Source organism: Oreochromis aureus, linkage group 5 (genome assembly GCF_013358895.1).
Source record: "Oreochromis aureus strain Israel breed Guangdong linkage group 5, ZZ_aureus, whole genome shotgun sequence".
Classification (NCBI taxonomy): domain Eukaryota; kingdom Metazoa; phylum Chordata; class Actinopteri; order Cichliformes; family Cichlidae; genus Oreochromis; species Oreochromis aureus.
Window position 1 is genome coordinate 14,659,442 of NC_052946.1, and position 20,289 is coordinate 14,679,730.

Here is a 20,289-nt window from a genome sequence, read left to right on the forward strand (position 1 = left end):
GAAAACAAATCATTTACTTTTTCTTTTAACAGTTTTTTATAATTTAACATGATACTGAAGATATTGTTACATGGCTTCATACTGAAATACACAATATAAACAGTGATGTTGCCTGTTTGCTTTTGCGTAGCCTTTTTCACACCACAACATGAAAACATTTGGTGACCAAAGTGGTGACATTAGGAACTGTCAGTTCAGACTTACACTAGGTGGAAAGTAAATGAGCCATCAGGGGATCATCATCATCGTCACCATGTTTTGACTACCTCACTCAAAAAACTGAAATTGGGTGGTTGTTAAATTTACAAAAGTCTAACTTGTAATTTGAACAAAATAATTTCATGTTTCTATGGTGAACATAATTAAATCATGTAGAATCTGCAAGAAATTCAACAACTTAATTTCTTCTCGTTAAGATGGCATGATACAATCTAGTAAGAGTGGTTAGTTACCTCGACTCTCGAAATTCACAAGATCCCATGAGATTTCAAACCACAGGAAAACCACTGGGGTTATAAGAGGCAGACAAACATACACACACTCCACGTGTATGCTATTGCTATTTATTGTTGTTTAACCCGTCAAGTCCAATCCAATTCAATTTGATTTAAAAAGCACTTTAAAATTCCCAGCACAGGACCAAAGTGATCAGCTGATCAGCTGACCTGAGAGAGCAGGTGGGTGTATAAGGCTGTAGCAGCTCAGAGAGATAAGATGAGGCTAGGCCATGGAGAGCTTTAAAAGCAAATAAAAGAATTTTAAAATGAAACCTAAAAGAAATGGGCAGCCAGTGAAGTGAAAATAAAAGTAAAATAGGAGAAATGTGCTCAAACTTTCCAGTGCCAGTTAAAAGACGAGCTGTGGCATTTTGCACCCTCTGTAGATGGATGGGTAATATATAATGCACTGAACCCTATATAAAGTGCATTACAGTAATCCAGCCGAGTGCTAACAAATGCGTGGATCACTGTCTTAAAGTGCTGCTGTGAAACAATTGGCTTTATTTTTGCCAACTGCCTGAGCTGAAAGAAGCTAGATTTTACCACTGCCTTAATCTGATTTTAAAACTTCAGATCACAGCCCACTTTGACCCCCAGGTTTGTGACAGCTGGTTTAACATACTGGGCCAAGGTATCTAAATACACATTGGGGGTCTTAGTGGGGCTACCAAAAACCATCACCTCAGTCTTTTTATCACTGAGTTTTAAAAAGTTAAGAGACATCCAAGCCTTAATGTCATTGAGACACTGAAGTAATGGCTGTGTAGAGTATGTGCCTTTTTTCTTTAGAGGGACATAGATCTGACAGTCATCAGCATAAAAGTGGAATGCAATGCCGTGCTTTCTCAGTATAGAACCAAGAGGAAGCAGATATAAGGAGATGAGGAGGGGGCCTAGAACTGAGCCCTGTGGGACACCACGCAAGAGAGGAGCAGAGGACGTCACAGAAAGCTTGCCCCGCCAAGTAGGACCTGAACCACTCCAGTGCTCTGCCCCTAATGCCCACACAGTGCTCCAAATGAGAGAGTAAAATGGCATGATTCACTGTATCAAACGCAGCTGTCAAATCTAAAAGCACAAGAACAATAGTCCCCAGCATCAGTAGCTAAAAATATGTCATTAAAAACTTTTAAAAGGGCTGATTCAGTGCTATGAAAGGGTTTAAAAGCAGATTGGAAAACCTCTAAAACATTTTGCTTTTCCAGGAAGGCCATTAACTGGCTGTAAACTACCTTTTCAAGAATTTTGGAAAGAAAAGGACAAGGACAAAAATGTAAAGAGAACTCTGTATCAAGCCGTGTAATCATAGCTCTATCAGCTCTATCGCACTATCAGGCTGCCAACCCTGATAAAGTTAAGAGATTATTGCAATCCAAATTGCCCTTCTGAAGAAGAGCAATTTGGATTGCAATAATTTTAATAACTACAGACCTGTATCCAACTTACCATTTTTAAGTAAAATTTTAGAAAAACTTGTTTTTATTCAGATTAATGATTTTCTGAATGATAAACAGATCCTAGAAATATTTCAGTCTGGATTTCGGGTGAACCACAGCACAGAGACCGCTCTCCTAAAGGTTTTAAATGATATTAGATGTAACTGGGACTCCCAAAAGCTCTCAGTCCTGGTGCTACTGGATCTAAGCGCAGCCTTTGATACAGTAGACCACACTATACTTTTAAACAGACTGAAACACATGGTGGGCCTCTCTGGTGCTGTACACAACTGGTTCACTTCCTATCTCTCAGACAGAACTTTTATGGTGTGTATGGATACATGCTCCTCTAAGATCCATAAAATGACATGTGGTGTGCCTCAAGGGTCGGTTTTAGGCCCTGTACTTTTTAATTTGTATATGCTCCCTCTTGGCGGCGTCATCAGGAGGCATGGAGTGAACTTCCACAGTTACGCTGATGACACTCAGCTGTACATCTCCGTGTCTCCTGATGACACCAGACCAATGGATGCCCTTTTTAACTGTATTTTAGATATAAAATCTTGGATGGCAGAAAACTTTTTACAGCTTAACCAGGACAAAACTGAAGTTTTAATCATCGGTCCTGAGGCTCAGAGAGAGAAACTCTTGTCTAAATTACAGGCATTTTCACTATGCCCTTCACTACAAGTGAAAAACCTGGGTGTTATTTTTGACTCTGAGCTTGGTTTTATCCCACATATTAAACACGTAACCAAAATTGGATTTTATCATCTAAAAATATAGCCAGAGTCCGCCCTATTCTCTCTCGGGCCAACACGGAGATGCTGATGCATGCTTTTATTACCAGTCGCATTGATTACTGTAATGCCCTGCTCTCTGGTCTCCCCAAAAGAATATTTCACCTTTGCAACTTTTGCAAAACTCTGCAGCTCGTGTGTGCTGACGAAGACCAGAGGCGGGCCCACATTACACCGGTTTTAGAATCGCTGCATTGGCTCCCCGTGTGTTTCAGGATCGATTTTAAAGTTCTTTTATTGGTTTTTAAATGTCTTAATGGTCTTGGGCCTTCTTATCTTTCAGATCTGCTTTTACCATACGAACCCTCGCGGACCCTGAGGTCCTCTGGTACTGGCCTTTTGATTGTCCCTAAAGTCAGGACACATACTCATGGAGAGGCAGCTTTTCAGTGGTATGCTCCTCGTCTGTGGAACAGCCTGCCGGAGGAGCTCAGGGCCGCAGAGAACGTACATGTTTTTAAAAACAGGCTCAAGACCCACCTTTTCAATTTAGCTTTTAACTAATGCTTATTTATTTAATGCTTATTTATTCTATCCTGTTATTCTATTTATATTATTAATTTAGTTTTACCTAATACCTATTGATTGTATTCTTATTCATTTTTATCTTCTTACTCTGTTTATACTTATATTTATATTATATCCCACTCTTATTTATTTTATCTTTTATCCTGTTTATATTCTTATTAGGTCATATCTCCAGTGTTTCCTCGGAGGGGCTCTCTGCACCGGGGCTGTGATCGACCGTGGCTGCTGGAGCCCTGTGGGTCCTCTGAGACTGGCTGGGGGCTTCTTTGCCTCCCTCCTGCTGTGTGCCCAACCTGGAGGCTGCGGTCTGTGACCGGCCCCAGTGCAGACGGCTCCCTGTGATAGTGTTTCCTCACTTGGCTAATGCGTACCCAGCCCAATTTTACTCTTTAGGGTGTGTGTGTATGTATGTGTGTGTGTGTGTGTGTGTGTGTGGGGGGTGTGTGTATCATGACCGCTTCTGTTAATGACAGTGCGGGGAATGAGTGGGAGGGTGGGGTGGGGTGGGCTGCTTTTAACCATGTAAAGCACTTTGTGCTACAGTTTGTTTTGTATGAAAAGTGCTTTATAAATAAAGATTGATTGATTGATTGATTGATGGAGTGGAAATCGTTATAAATCCATTAAAATGTTATGTTAACCAGACTCTAGACTCTGTTGAACACTTGAAAAAAAATAACTCTTTAAATGAACTTAAAATAGTTATGGAAAAGATTTCCACACAATAATAAATTGCTTTCTATTAGCATTAAGTATTTTTGTCAGACTAACATAATTTGCATGGGTTGGATCAACTATATTAAATTAAGTTGGACTCAACTGCAGTAAATGAATTGATTCCTCTTTAATTAATTAAGTTAGTACAACTCAAGTATATTAAGTTGGAATCACGGATTTGCATGATGCTAAAATAAAGCAATGTAATCACGTGGAAATTTTTCCCATGATTTTTTTATGTTCATTCAAAGAGTCATTTTTTTGAGTGCTCAATAAATATTACATTTACATTTCTCCAGTGTTTCTACCACCCTCTTGCTAGTGTCTGTATTATACTTGACACACAAAAATTCTTTTGAAATTTACTGTTGAACTAATCGGTCCCTCTGTACTTGTGACTCACAGAAAAGTTTACCCAAACTGATGCTCATGTCAAGACCACTTATAAAAAAAACTCCCAGCTGTGTGAAAAACCTAAAGTGTTTCTAACACCTGTCTACTTTAGCTGGTGTTTAAGTTTATGGCAACTCCAACGATCAAAAGATAAAACACTGTAAACTAGTGTGTGACAATTCCTCCCATTCTCTCTCTGGTTTGTGTCCTAGGAGAAATCACAGCTGTTGCCATTGAGCTAATTGTTTAAAGATGGCCTGATGAATAACATTTGCTCTCTTCTCCCCGGCAGATAAGCTCCTTTTTTGCTTTGTTTTAGCTTTCTTTTCAGATAAAATTCATGATTTATTTTTCATGAGCAAGCACTTTGGCAACAATGGGAAGGAAAAACTCCCTTTTAACAGGACGAAACCTCCAGCAGAACCAGGGTCAGGGAGAGGTGGCAATCTGCCAAGGTCAGTAGGAGTGTAAGGAGAAAGACAGGACAAAAGACACCCCAGATGGTGCACCTGGGGCTTCAGTTTAGGCTTTTTTGCTTGAGTGTTTCATTGCCTATAGGTAATTGTTTTTGACTGTCTTTGGCAGACCATTTTATTCAGTCTTCATAACTGAAATTACTTGATCAGTGCACAAAGGATCAGCTGTAGAAAATATCTGAGCATTTTGAAATTGAGAAAAAAAAAAACTGAGACAACATTAATAAGAAAATGTAAAAGTAAGCAAATTGGTGGTAAAACAGATCACTTCCATGGAAAATGTTGGCAAACATGAGCCAACTGGTGCAACTAGTGAGTCACTAACAATGCAATATGAAAAAATGATACAAATTAAACAACTGGAGGTTGTGATTTTAATACTCGTAGTGACCTCAAACTGGTGCAGAAGCCTGATGAATAACATTTGCTCTCTTCTCCCTGGCAGATTATTTCAAGGGTTTAGCCATTGTATCTTTCTTTTTAGATAAAATTCATGATTTTTTTTTTTTTTTTTTTTTTTTTTACTGTTGCACTTGATTATCTGTGTGGTCTCCCTGTTTTTTTGTCTAAACTTGGACCTGGTTTGTGAAAATGAGGGCTTGTCCATTTTAAAACTGGCAAAAAAGACTTGTTTATTGGGTTTCGGCCTGGTTTGGGTGACTATTAGAAAGGCTTATTTGTTGTCACTAGAGCAAGTCTGGGAGATCCATATAGATTTGTGGGTTGGTGAAGAACGCACTAGTTTGGTCAGTCTTTTTGCTCATCTGGTTTATTTTCTTGTACAGCACTTGGTTCTTTGTGAATGGTTTGGTGTTAGAATAAGATTCATCTGCTAGGTGTTTGTATAATGGGTTTCATAGGTAACCTGTAGGAATCCACTGTGGTAGTGTAGTGGGGAACGTGGGAACAACTTATTGTTTCCAGTTGCTTTTTTAAACCACTGATTTAGAGTGTGTAAGAACGCCATACAAGTAACAATCTGAATGCTAGGCTTCAGTTGGCTATTTCTTTTGTGAAAGAGCTTGTTTTGCTTTTTCAATTCAATTCAGTTTTGTTTATATTGTGTCAAATCACAACAACATATGCTTCAAGGCGCTATATATTGTAAGGTAATAACCCTACAATAATACGAATAAAACAGAATGCCAACAATCATATGACCCCTTATGAGCAAGCACTTTGGCGACAGTGGGAAGGAAAAAACTCCCTTTTAACAGGAAGAAACCTCCAGCAGAACCAGGGTCAGGGAGAGGCGGCCATCTGCCAAGGTCAGTTGGAGTGAGAGGAGAAAGACAGAACAAAAGACATGCTGTGGAAGAGAGCCTGAGATTTATAATAAGTAATATTTAATGCAGCGAGATGTATGAACACCACCAATTATTAATTCATGTACTAACAGGGACTTGGAAGAGAGAGACCTAACATTTAATTATCCAGTTTTTAGTTAGGTTTTTTTTTGTTGTTGTTTCTGAGCAGACAGTCTCTTAGGGGATGGGGTTTTGGGGGGGGATAACAGGTGGAGAGAAGCTGCAGAGAGGCGTGTAAGACTGCAACTTTACTTCTTGGTCTCAACTCTGGATAGTCACGTTTTGGAGGGTTTAATCACTTTGGCCATATTTCTTGAAATGAGAGCTGCTCCATCCAAAGTGGGATGGATGCCATCTCTCCTAACAAGACCAGGTTTCCTCCAGAAAGTTTGCTAATTATCTATGAAGCTCACATGCTTTTTTTAGACACCACAGACAGCAATTTAAGGAGTGCTAAACATGTCACTCCTGGTCTGATTGGAGAGGGGACCAGAAGAAACGACAGAGTTGGACTTTTTTTTTGACAAAGTTACACACAGATTCAGTATTAATTTTATGGACGTCAGATTGACGTAACCGGGTGTCATTACTGCTGATGTGAGTTAAAACTTGACGTTTACCTTTAGCGAGCAGCTTTAAACTTCCAGTGTCGCCTGCTCTGGTCCCCAGAAGGCAGCTGACTATGGTTGCTGGTGTCTGGGGGTAACTGGGGGTCATTACTGCTGATGTGAGTTAAAACATGCCAACAATCATTGTTCGTTGACGGGTGTGTCGCCAAGTGGGGAAAAATGGTTAGACACATGAATGAATGGGTGGTGTACCTGGGGCTTCTGTTTAGGCTTTTTTGCTTGAGTGTTTCATTGCTTATAGGTAATTGTTTTTGACGGTCTTTGGTAGACCATTTTATCCAGTCTTCATAACTGAAATTACTTGATCAATGCACAAAGGATCAGCCGTAGAAAATATCTGAGCATTTTGAAATTGAGAAAAGAAAAAAAAAACTGAGACAACATTAATAAGAAAATATAAAAGTAAGCAAACTGGTGGTAAAACAGATCACTTCCATGGAAAATGTTGGCAAACATGAGCCAACTGCTGCAACTAGTGAGTCACTAACAATTCAATATGAGAAAAAATGAAACAAATTAAAACAATTGGAGGTTGAAAAATGAGAAAGCAAATGGGAAGTGTAGGAGTACAGAGGATGGTGTGATGATCAGTGAGGATGGTGTGACTTCAGTGTGTTGACAGACAAAGTTCAGGAGGCTTATGCTTCATATACACACACACACACACACACACACACACACACACACACACACACACACACACACTTCAGAAGTAGCATATTGACAATATTTAGTGAATTTAAGGAAGAAGGGATATCAGACTCATGGAGTTTATCTGTTCTGTGCTGGTACAGTTTCATCAAATTTATCTAATTTAGTAGAAATGGAGCAATTTAAAAATTGTGTGCCAGGTAATATTTCAAATTATGTAATTACTTACTTTTGTTTGTCAATCTCTTCTCCTTCTCTTCTCTATTCAGATATAAACAGGATGCATGAAATGGGTATGAGTGTTTTTCGGTACCAGTGCACAAAAATGAATCGAGCATACAGTTTGATTCATGGGAAAAATTGACTTTGGGATGTGTCCAGCCCTACCTGTGGAGGGAGTTGGCATAATTCTGGGAAACAACCTTGCTGGAGAAGGTGTGTGCTGTCTGAACATGAGATTGAGAGGTTTCCTCTTTGTACAGTAACTAGAGCTATGCGTTGAAAAAACAAAGTGATAAAAGGACATAGAAACTGTAGTGAAATATGTAGCATTACCTCTGTCTCTTATCTATCTTTTTTGTAGTGAGTTGGTTCAGAAGTCTGATCCCCCTCTTAAGGTTTGTTTTGGACTCCTGCCCCTGCAAAAGTTTTTAAAAGTATAGCTCAAGGGTACTTTGTGCAGTCCAATGTCCTGGTGCGCAGATGACTTGTGCAAGGAGATGACTGTTTGAGAATATTGGTCATTTAAGTTGTGGTCCCTGTTAAATTCAGAGAAAGTTTCTTCAAAGTATCCTATGAGGGTGTAGCATTACATATAGGTGTCTGACAGACATGCAGATGGATCTACCATTATTTCTTTTGGTCTCATTTTAAGAGATTTGTCTCTATAAGACCTCAAAGTCTGGTAACTTGTGCCAGGCTATCACTGTCAAGCAACTTAACCTTTGCATTCCATTGCAACCAAATCAGTGGTAAAAACATTACCATCTGCGAACCTAAGGTGCTCTAGAGCGCTTCCACCAAACAGTTGTTTCTTGGCCGCTTGGATGAGGGTAAGCGCCAACAACAGGTTTCATTGATCACAGTTTTTTTTCTGATACCTCATCACACCTCATTGAGCAGTATATAGATGTTAGAGATGCTCAACACATCAAGCAACGCTTTTACTGTGTTTTCCCTGATAAGAGAGAACAGCTGGAGAAAGCGATTCAACACATGCTAGATAACAGAACAGAAAACTCCAAATCCAGCTGGATATCTCTGTTTACTAGTTAAAAACAAAACAAAACCCACATTTAGACAGATTTCAGAAAGTTAAACTCTGTCACAAAAGCAGATGTGTTTCCGTTGCCATTCATTAGCCAAATTTGTGAGTAAATTTAAGGATGCTGGCAGGTCCCTCTGTTTCCTAGAGCCAAGCTGCTCCCACAAAATTTACCAGTCTCACTTCCTAAAAGGTGATGCCTTTTGGTTTGCGTAATATCCCAGCAACATTCCAGTGGCTTATGAACCATGTGGTGACTATTCTTTCTGATTGTGCTGCATAACTTGATGATATGGTCATATGATTAACAGAATTTGGAAAAAAACATCTGCAGGCAGCACGTGTATTGTTTGACTGTGAATTTGGCCAAATGTGAGTTTTCTATTGCTACTGTTACCTGTCTGGGATAGGTTGTTTGTCTAGTGGGAGCAAAAGTCCTCAAAGACAGAACTTAGCATGGTGGGGTACTTTTTTAGAAGCTTCTCTGCAGCAGTTGCAAATTGCAATGACCCTCAATGACCTCTTGAGTTCAAAAGTCAAGGTTTTTGAAAATGTCAAAGCTCTCTTGCATCCCTCACCTGTATTGGCAGCTGATATGACATGTCTTCTTTCACTACAAGTAGGTTCTAGTCATGTGGAGGCATGAGCTGTCTTGCTGCAAACAGATGATGTGGCTTTGTAAAGACCAGTTTGTGAATTTTCTTTTCTCGTCAATGTGTTTCAGTTGAACTATTTGATTCGGAGATGTGTATCTTGGATCTGTCAAAGTGTATACTGACTGTAATCCCTTACTTTTTGTGTTCCCTCCAGCCCTGCTGTACTTGTGATTAATTTTCCCAAATTGACACACATGTCAAAGCCACATATGAATTTTTAAAGGTTGCAACACAGAGTTCCCAGCTGTGTAAGAAAGTGTTTCCAACATCTCTTATCTTCTTCTGCTAATGAAGTTTAAGGCAGCCCCTACAACCAAAATGTAAAACACTGTGACCTCCCGTTCTCCCTCGATGGTCCTCGCCCCATCTGGATTATGTAGGAAACACCTGAAACAAACAAGCAATCAACAAACAAGCAAATAAATAAATGAATGCTTTATTTACTGGATAAAACGTGGAGTTCTAGATTTTTAAAAAATACCTGAATTTCATTCATCACAGCTAAACCATAAACTTCTTGGAGGTCGTGTTAGAACAGTTAACCACACAACCAGAAATATTGTGGCATGTTGGGAGCAGTTTGTTGTAATCTCCTGCCTTGGAACACAGTTTGTTGTTGAGTTTAAGGGAACTGTGTTTACTGTGTCTGTTATAGTTATGCAGCTGTCATAGTTTTGTTACTGCCAACCAGAGATGGGCACGTTACTGTAATCTGATTACTTTTTTCAAGTAACGAGTAATGTAAGGGATTACTATTGCAAAAACGGTGATTAGATTACCGTTACTTTCACGTAGGAACGCTGCGTTACTGCGTTACTAAAACCGTGATTTTTTGCGAGAATGTCTCATGACAGTGGCGTAAGCGAGTGCGACGTTCGTGACAACAGCTGTCTGCAGATCAAGGGAGAGAGTTTGAGCGTGCAGCGTTTAAAGCGTGGAAGTACTGACCTTATTTTGAGTTTGATTCCATAAAAAGTGACAAAAACATTAGTGTCCACTGTTCACTGCGTGGGAAGAAAACTTCTTTTTAAACCCCTAAACTTCCAAGCAAGCACCGAGTGCGCTACGACTGTAATGTGAAATTCACAGAGAAACTCGCGGATTCTTCCACTGACCGCTGCGGCACACCTGCACCAGGGTAAACCTCCGCCTAACCCACTCCTGGTTTATAGGTGAAAATAGAGCAACAGGACCGCTAGTCTTTGATTTTATTTATTTTCTGCTGTGTTTTACTTGCATCTATTTGAAAGAGTGAGTGTAAACACAAAAACATATTTTATTTTATGTGCTGGAATGTGCAGAAAATAGGTTTAAATGTTAAACAAATTTCTTCCAGTCAGAGAATGTTGCATATAATTTAATTTTTGCTTGATGCATAAAGTTAAAAGATTAAAACTAATAAAACAAGTTTTAAAAAGAGACTTTTCCATTTGATTACATTTTGTATGATGGATTATGCAGAAAAAGTAGAATTGGGATGAAAGATCTATCGCTTTATCACCTATTCAGGTTGTAAATCGTGTTTTTAAAAAGTAACTAAGTAACTAAATAACTAAGTAATTAATTACTTTTGAAAATAAGTAATCAGTAAAGTAACGGGATTACTTTTGGGGGGAAGTAATCAGTAATTAGTTACTGATTACTTTTTTCAAGTAACTTGACCAACACTACTGCCAACACCATAGTGTTCTTTTGTTGTTTACAAGTGTTGTTGAAAAGAGATGTTGCACCATCGGTGAAGCTTTTTGTGGGGTTAATGACCACCTCAGAACTGCAGTGTTAAAGTGTACATGAAACACTTTATGTATTAAGGCTAATTTACAACATGGAGCAACTCTAAAACAAAATCCAGCTTAAAATCCAGCTTCACAGTGTGAACTCTATGATGATTTTTAGTGTATCTATGGTGTAAATTAACACATGAACTGCTTAATGCCACCTTAAATGCAGGGGTTATTGTGACACCTGAAGCTCAAGTGTTTCTGTGAGTTCTCACCTTAGTAACTCCTGAGCTCACCACAATATTCTTAGTCTGAACATTCATGCCCCGATACTTCAGAGAACATGAAAACTACAAACACAGCAGAAAAGTCTAAATCTATCACTCCAAATTGTAGCTGTGACACTTACTGTGGTGTCTAGACACCTGCCAATCAAAACAGCCATGTCCCCAACACCATCATCCATGTGGAGGGTTAGAAAAGCCAGCCAGCCTATGAAGGGAGAAATTATCCACAGAGACTTAAAATGTTTTCATAGAAGTGTGTAAAATAGGTTTTTTTAAAGCTATAAACGTAGACATTTTAACACAGGAGTCTATAGGCACTGATTCGGTTTTGCTGTTAGCTTCAAGTGGTCTTTGTAGGAATTGCAGTTTTCTGGCATTTCCTCAATACCTTTATTTTTCAGCTGGTTTCGGAGGCTGTTGCTTAACTGGGAGGGTGTAGGGGGATTGGTAACATTCAGAATATCAATTTCAAGCAACCTGAGTTTTATGAAAAACACAGAAAAATGTTCACAGTTTAATTAGTTTACAACTGTGGACAGCAATGGACTTATTTTTCAATATGTGTTCATTTATAACGTGTCAACCACAAAATCTGCACAAACAGTAAAGGAGAAGATGTTTGACGTATAAACACGAAAGCTGGACTTCCTGCAATGTTGAAAAAACAACTGAGTGTTTATTGTGCTAAAATGCATTCTGGAGAAAATAAATGATGCATTGCCATGACTTAATAACTCCTCTCTGTGGAAATTCCAGAGAATTCTGAGAGGACCTGAAGGGGGGAAATGCAAACTTGTCTGACCGTGTTGACTCAACTGCTGTAATTATTTTTTTTTCTACCTGCAATCTTTGTTTAAATTGGCAAAGGTTATCTTCAGAGGTAATCTCACAAACATTATCAGATGATGACAAAATTTTCCCCCAAACTCTTTATCTGCTGTGTTGGGTTTAAATCAAGCCTGCTGGTAAACAGAACCTGTTACTGAAAGCAACCACACAGACACCAATGTACATTTTACTTGCAAGGGGAGCGTTGGAGAGCAGTGCTGTGACTCGCCTGTCCAAGCAACTCCAACTCCTCTGCGTCCGCCTCACTCTTTTATTGACAACAGAGGATACACATAATTCAGTTAACCACGTGACAGTTTTAAAAGAACAATGTATAACATAGCTCTCTGCACTAAGCTACATTCTAAATAAAGATAGCACATTTTGTCAGCACAGACACAGATACTGGAAATATTAGAAGGTTGGAAATAAATCCTCTGACTGTCTGGTTCTTTCTACATAATGATAGCCATATTAGGCCACATAAAGGTAATGATTATATATTTATATATCTTAGCACAAAATATATGTTTCTGAGCATAAATGCCACAATGGTCCGGACGTCAACCCGGCTGTCCAGCCTTGTGGCGCATCCCCTCCTGGTGTGTGATCTGCAACATATCTCTGCAGGGTGGTTAAGTTCTGCGGTGCTTCATAGATGTCTCCTCCAGTTGTATACCCATCAGGTATAAACGTGCAACATGTCTCTCCAATGAGCTTACACACTCCTCCTTGTGATGCTGTTATCAGGTCCAGTGTCAGTCGGTTCTGCAGTACCATCGTCCTTATGGCTTTCTGGTCTTCTTCAAGGGCTTTTCCTAGGGCCTTGGTCAGGCTTATGTGTCTCATCAACACATAACGGTTGATTTCAACGTGGTCTCGTACCTCTCCCAGGCCGACCCACGGAAACAGGCTTTGACCAAACGTCGCTCCGACTCTCCAAATGAGGAACTGGTACGGCACATCCGTCTGCGCAGTCAGTCCGTCTGCACTGCGTCTTCGGCGTGTAGAAGGGTGATGCTCCAGTCTGTCCATGAAGAAAACATGATCTGATCCCTTTCAGCTGGGTGCAATTCTCGAACAGGCACTCGCTCCTTTTGGCTGAAGTTTTGAATGTCATCCTATACGATGAGTTGAACATGCATTCTTTCGCCCTAGAGGTTGAATTGTGGGCACAGTTCGTGTTTGTACGGCAACCAATACACCTGGTTTCCTTCTCTAGAGGGCAAAACATGAAGATGGTTTGTGTTGTGTCATTTCTCCTATCGTTGGTGATCCATTATTTATCACACACACAGGCAGCTGGGCTGTGCCCGGCTTCTTTAGCAATATTATGTCCGGCAGTGGGTCTGACACCTGAGGCCGGGCCAGTAAGTCCGTCTCTTCCAAACAGTCCATGTTACTGGCCGGGCAGGTGACCAATCCTGTGAGGTTTAAAAGTGTCGAGAAGTTGGCCGCCATAGCCAGTAGACAAACAGTCTTGTTCTCTGTAATGTTGTATGGCCACAGTCTAGATGTGTGTGGAGACAAAGGCATATGAACACACACACAAAGCAGTCTGTCTTATTGTTCGGGTGAGCAGTTGTATTCATAAACTACCACCAGGAGTTCACTGAAAATCCATCAGGGTACTGGGTGTGGTTTCCTTTGTCATACAGGGTCTCCATCTGGCAGATTATTTGCACTCATGAGTCATGACTTTTTTCCTTTTAAGCTCTTGGGTCTCAAGTTCCCCTGAGCATACATGCTTTTACAAAAAAGTTTTGAGAGGGGGTTGAACCCTAATGTGTCGAGGTGTTATCCCACTGCTGCTACCTCCCCCCTGTTTCTGTGCTCTCAGGAGGGCTTCCTCCTTTGCACTCACTGCAGCTTCAACAGTGACGTGTGTGTTTCCTGAGCTAAATGTGTCAGCAAGAGATATGGTTTGCACTAATATCTGTTAGTGAACAAAAGTGTAGTTCAGTGACCTGTTATACAGTAAGTCATGTTAGTGTCGATGCATGAAACTAATAGCTATAGTAGTAAAATAACATCAAATACTGGCAAAACACTTCATGCGATCACAAAACGCAAACATCAGTTAATCATTCTTCCTTTTACAGTGTAAAAACCCCAGCATGGGTCAGTTAATGACACTTCAGAGTTAAATAAAGCACTAAGTAAACTAAGATTAAACACGTCACACCGGCAAATAAAAAGAATGTGTTTTGTGAGTAAATAAATACTGCACGAATATAAAGAGATATATTCATATATTTTTTGTATGGAGTCTCCCAGCCCATGCATGTAATGTTTCTGAAATGCAGAGCTCCTTCAGTGACTGACTGCTGCATCCTAAATGCCCAAAGGAGTGTTTCCACAGGTCCTTCCTCCCTGCAGCTGTCAGACTTCAAATCAAAACTGATTCTTACAAACATAGATGTTTACATCAGCACTCCAATTTGCACTAATCAACCAAACAACTACAACTGTTATAACTTGCACACTATTTTTCTCAATCTATATATATAAAAAGACCTGTACTGTAATCTTAATAACTGTACAGCACTCTGTTTGTGTAACTATTTTCCATGATACCAATGTTTTCTGCAAAAATTGCGTGTGTTTCAGTGCTGTTTGTATATGTGCTTTTCTGCTGCTGCTGTTACAACCAAATTTCCCCTTGTGGGGCAATTAAAGGATTGTTCTATTCTATTCACATATGGAGAAATAGCATAGTTTCATTTAACCAGAGTGTTAGACTTTTTTTTTGTTTTGCCTCTACACTTAAGACAAGAAACTAGTTATTAATTTTTCTGCCTTATCACCTAAAACAAAGGAGACAACAAAGCTCTCAGCTGGCTTTGAACTTATCATCATTAAGGTTGCATGATGAGAGCCACTTCAGAAGTAACGATTATTCTTACTCAGACAACTTATCAAAGAAAGAGTTAGACAACCTGCACAAAAACTCAGCACATGACACAGAGAACAACAGCCACCAAAATAACACGGGAAGTAAGACACAACTCAAGGTGCTGTTCTTCTTTGTTCTCTTTGCACTTTAGAATAAACTTGTGCTTCATCTGCATTAGTAAATCATATGACTAATTATTATGTGCCACCGTGATCCACAGGTATGATCACAAATTTATTTATGTATTTATCTACTTTTCAACCCAAGAAAACAACAAACAAACAAACAAACAAACAAAAACAAACAACATATTGCTGTTGTTGAACTCCACCTAAGAGACAACACAGGTGTAACAGATGACATAGTGAAAGCTCAATATGTATAGAAAATACTTCAATGAAGCGGTTTCTGTATAGAATCATCAGTATATTGATGTAAATTTCTATCTTGACCTTTACTGGAAATCATTAATCTGGTTTATCGCCCTATTCTTTCCAGGTATTCTGGAAACTGTAACTGTAGCTGTTCACCTGAAAGTGTTGGCAATGGTAACAGCTGATTCACCGTCACATTGATCAGTGCACCAGAAACTGACTGGATGATTTTGCATATGGACAGTAAACTATAATACCACAAAGTTATGAACGTTTTACACGCATGAGTCAGGATGCAAATAAAGCTGCTGCTACAGACAAATGAGTGAGAGAGAAAAAAAACCCTGTACTGTAGTTTAGTGTTAAAGAAATGCTCACAGACAGCTGCATGCTTGAGCTAAATAGGCTACAGTAGCTCTGTTTCCCTTCTGATGTGTTCTCATGCAGTTCCTGCTCTGAAAATTCAAAAACATCCATGTCTCAGTGTAACTGCTTAGAAGTGATCATAGATTTAATTCAGCTTCACCATTTTCCATTTAGTGGCGTTAGCTGTTGTACACAGGGTTTAGCATATTAGTTGTCTGTATAGGTTTACTCTATATTTCAACAATGTGTCATCTAGAAGAGCAGGTTTTCAAGCAGGTCAAGTGCCTCTATGCTCTCTTTGCTTCACCTCATATGTCATTTTACTTAATTTGAGCTACCCTAAGCTTGATGCAGACTACTTTTAGCAATTACCCAGGTCATTACCGACTAAGGTGTCTCTTCACATTATTATTATTATTTTGTCGTTATTATTGCTATCATATATTTATACAACAGCAATAATACATTACAATATTCTACTTATTTTACAGTTTGTATCCACCAAGGGCTGCGGGTGATCTGCAGTTTCACCCTTTCCCAAGTTGGAGACATTTTCCTTTTCACACACTTTCCTTGGCTGAGTGATGACAAACTTTAATAGACATTATAAATCTCTCCATTTCATTTAATATGAAATTCTAAGCATGGTTTTCATCCCAGCTATGTTTCATTATTAATACCAGTTTACAGTTGATATTCTTGCTATTATCTGTTTGAATACATTACAGTTAAGCCCTAATTCAATGTAGCCTTTTGTTTATTTCACTTTATTCCTCTTGTACTTAGACCTTTAGAATTCGGTCGGGTCTATTTCCAACCCTTTTCAACTTTTAGTCCTACTTTCATTTGGCTGATGATACAATCAGGTTTCTATGATCCTAACTGGTATTTATTATTGTCTTTTACTCAATTTCTTACCAACAACATTTCACTTTGTTTTCTACCAACGGCCTACATATAGCCTACATGCTGCCATACTGCGGTTATTTATTTTATTTTATTTTTAACCCCTTCAGGGGCAGTCTTACTTGTTTGCTTTACCCATTATGACAATTGGTGTTCATCACAAACAACGTGATTCAGAACAGGGTTTCAAGCCACTACGGCTAGTGACAATCACACACACATTCACTCATTCACACTTCTAGGCCTAGTGTCTAAGACACACTTAGACTCGTGAAAGCCTCAACGCCCTTATCGGTGGAGCAACCAAAACCCAAGACACACTCAGGACGATTTCACCACAACCCAAGACACACTTGGGAAGCTTTCGCAAGCTCACTCTCATTCACTCCTGTATTGTAAAAGCAGCTCCCCTCCCTTACGGTGGAGTCACCAAACACCTCCTTACGGCGGAGTAGCCGAACACCTCCTTACGGCGGAGTCGCCGAACACCTCCTTACGGCGGAGTAGCCGAACACCTCCTTACTGTGGAGTCACCAAACACCTCCTTACGGCGGAGTAGCCGAACACCTCCTTATGGTGGAGTAGCCAAACCTAGGTTGCCTTTGGAAACTCTCAACGCCCCAAACGGCGGAGAATCCAAACCCTCCTTAACGGCGGAGTAGCCAAAGTGAAAGCTGCTTTTACAACACGCGCACGGTTATAGAGTCGTCAAAGGAATTTGCAAAGAAAAGCGTCTGGACTTCTTTGAGTTATAGAGTCGCTCTCAGTCAACTTACTCTTTAAGGTGCGTGTGTTGGTCGCAGTAACAGTCTGTGGAACCCATCAACCGATGTCCGCCAAGGGGGCTGGGTCCGACCCTACGACACCGGCCTGGTGGCGAATCTTGTATCCCAGGTCTGTCAACAGGAGCTCCTAGGCATCCTGGCCATGCATGGACTTCGGTGCGTCTTTCCCACCCCCCTCGTCAGATGGGCAGTGTATTGGATCCCCGGGCTCGAAGGACCAAAAATATGTTGGGTTTAAATCAAGCCTGCTGGTAAACAGAACCTGTTACTGAAAGCAACCACACAGACACTATTGTACATTTTACTTGCAAGGGGAGCGTTGGAGAGCAGTGCTGTGACTCGCCTGTCCAAGCAACTCCAACTCCTCTGCGTCCGCCTCACTCTTTTACTGACAACAGAGGATACACATAATTCAGTTAACCACGTGACAGTTTTAAGGCAAGCATGTGTGTGTGAGCAATGTATACGCCTGTCCGTGTGTGTGTGTGTGTTTCCACCTATACCATACATAGACATACGACCTTTCAATGAACTTAAATTGTGTGTATTAGGTATGCAGAAAAACAGAAGTAAGCGTCTTGCTAAACTATGAAAACAGGAACTTGCAATGGTCATATCTCAAATGAACATTTAACACTAGATTTACTAAACCTGCGCAAATTTGCTTAACTTCCCTAAACCCAACACCTACTAGAATTACTGGGTTTTTTATTTTCTGGTGCAAGTGCCGAGGTGTTAAGCACCCCTGCTGAGATTTTCACAGGTCGTCAGCTCGTTTCTCCTCCAGCTTTTGTTGTGCAAACCACCCATTATCCTTGAGGCCTGGCACATTTGCATTTGCTCACTCAGAGTTGCTCAGATCCACAAGTCAGGCCAAACCTCTGTGTTACAACTTTCAGAAATGCCTGCTGTACCTATACAAAATATCCCACACATTGACTGACCTGCAAATATAAAAGACACACATTCACACCTTCCTTGACTCTCAGCACAGATCTTCCATTGTTCCATTGTCAATGTGTATGTGAGGGAGTGGCATTGCTTGACTACAGCACAGTGCTGTGCATAAAAGCAGACCGACCCAGGCGGGAGAATCATTTCTTGTTCGCATTTCTGAGAACGCACATCAGGATGGCCTCCGTATCACTGCCACGCAGGAAGAACCTCTCCGCGCAACAGGCTTTGGCCTTGCTTCAGGAAATGGACGAAGCAGATTCTGATGGAGGAGAGGTTTCATTTGTCCAGAAGGCCACTGATACCTCCTCAGAAGAATCTGAAAAGGAGACGGAACAAGAACCCAACATGCCTCCACGGAAGAGGCCCCGTGGTACTGGGAAGCCCAGCCAGAGCCACACGGCAAAAGACGGCACTGTGTGGGTAGAGGAGGACATTGGAATGCCCAGTGCAGTAGCAAATCGTTCGTGCTTCACTTCACTGTCCATTCACACAGTATATTGCAACCAAGCCAGACAAATTTGGGATCAAGTTCTGGATGGCAACGGATTTGGACACCAAATATGTCTGCAGTGCATCTCCTTACTTGGGAAAGGACCCCAGTCGTCAGAAGGGACAGAGGCTGGCAGAGAACGTGGTCATGAAACTGATGGAGCCGTTTTTGGATGATGTTAGAAATGTCACAACAGACAATTTCTTTACTTCACTGTTACTGTCGCACAGACTGCTGCAGCGCAAAACAACGTTACTGGGCACGGTGAATAAAGTCCGGCGTGAACTTCCTCAACTTGCAAAAGATACTGCAAAGCGAGAGGTATTCTCCACTTCAGTGCTTAGAAGTGGCAGTGTCTCCTTGACAATTTATGCACCTAAAAAAAATAAGACTGTGTGTGTTCTAAGTTCCATGCACCAAGACGTGACGATCGGTGACGGCAGAAAGAGGAAACCCAACACGATAACAGACTATAACCACATGAAGGTATGTGAATGTGTGTACAATTTTACACCAGTGCTACAATGTTTTCTGATGTGTGCTATACAGACCTATAGAAAAAGCATATACTCATGACTCTCTCTCTCTGCTTTTACAGTGTGGTGTAGACGTGTTGGACCAAATGGCACGGATGTATTCCGTAAGAGCAGCAACACGCAGGTGGCCAGAGAGCTGCAACAGGAATCGCAGCAGGTTTACCTGTGCAACATGTCAGAAATTCACCTGTGCCAAATGCAGGGATGATGGACACTGGGTCTGCAAACGCTGTAAAGTTTGAAACGCTTTGAAATAAAACAGACTTGTGTACCCATATATTGTGAATGTGTGTCTTTTGTATGTAGGTTGTAACACAGAGGTTTGGCCTGCCTTGGATCTGAGTAAACAAATGCCAATGCACACACACACACACACACACACACACACACACACACACACACACACACACACACACACACACACAGCAAATCTGCATTTATTTGTCCCACAAGTGGAAAATCTGCATTGTCATTGCAAAAAAGTGGACAGTGCAAGACAAAAGCAGCTAAATAAAAACTGTACAAAGAGCACGGTATAGAAAGTGCACTGTACAAACAATCTGGAAACATAAATATGGACACGTGTATTCAAAAATATTGGTGTGTGTATACACACACACACACACACCTATCTATCTGTCTATCTGTCTGTGTGCACATGTATATACATATATATATATATATATATAGGCCCAGACTTTGGACACCCCTGGTCTAAACTAAAATGTGCACACTTATTTTAGAATGCAGTGTTATGTGGATATGGGAATTAATTCTGAACCAAAC

At 40.4% G+C, this 20,289-nt stretch overlaps 1 long non-coding RNA gene across 1 annotated transcript; it reads right to left on the bottom strand.

Annotated features, from left to right (window-relative positions):
• Positions 1-7,928: 7,928 nt before the first annotated feature.
• Positions 7,929-17,883, bottom strand: LOC120440358. The gene is made up of 3 exons (XR_005613181.1): positions 17,512-17,883; positions 11,488-11,570; positions 7,929-9,744 (listed from the first exon to the last, which is right to left on the bottom strand). It is a non-coding gene; the product is annotated as an uncharacterized LOC120440358 (long non-coding RNA).
• Positions 17,884-20,289: the final 2,406 nt, after the last annotated feature.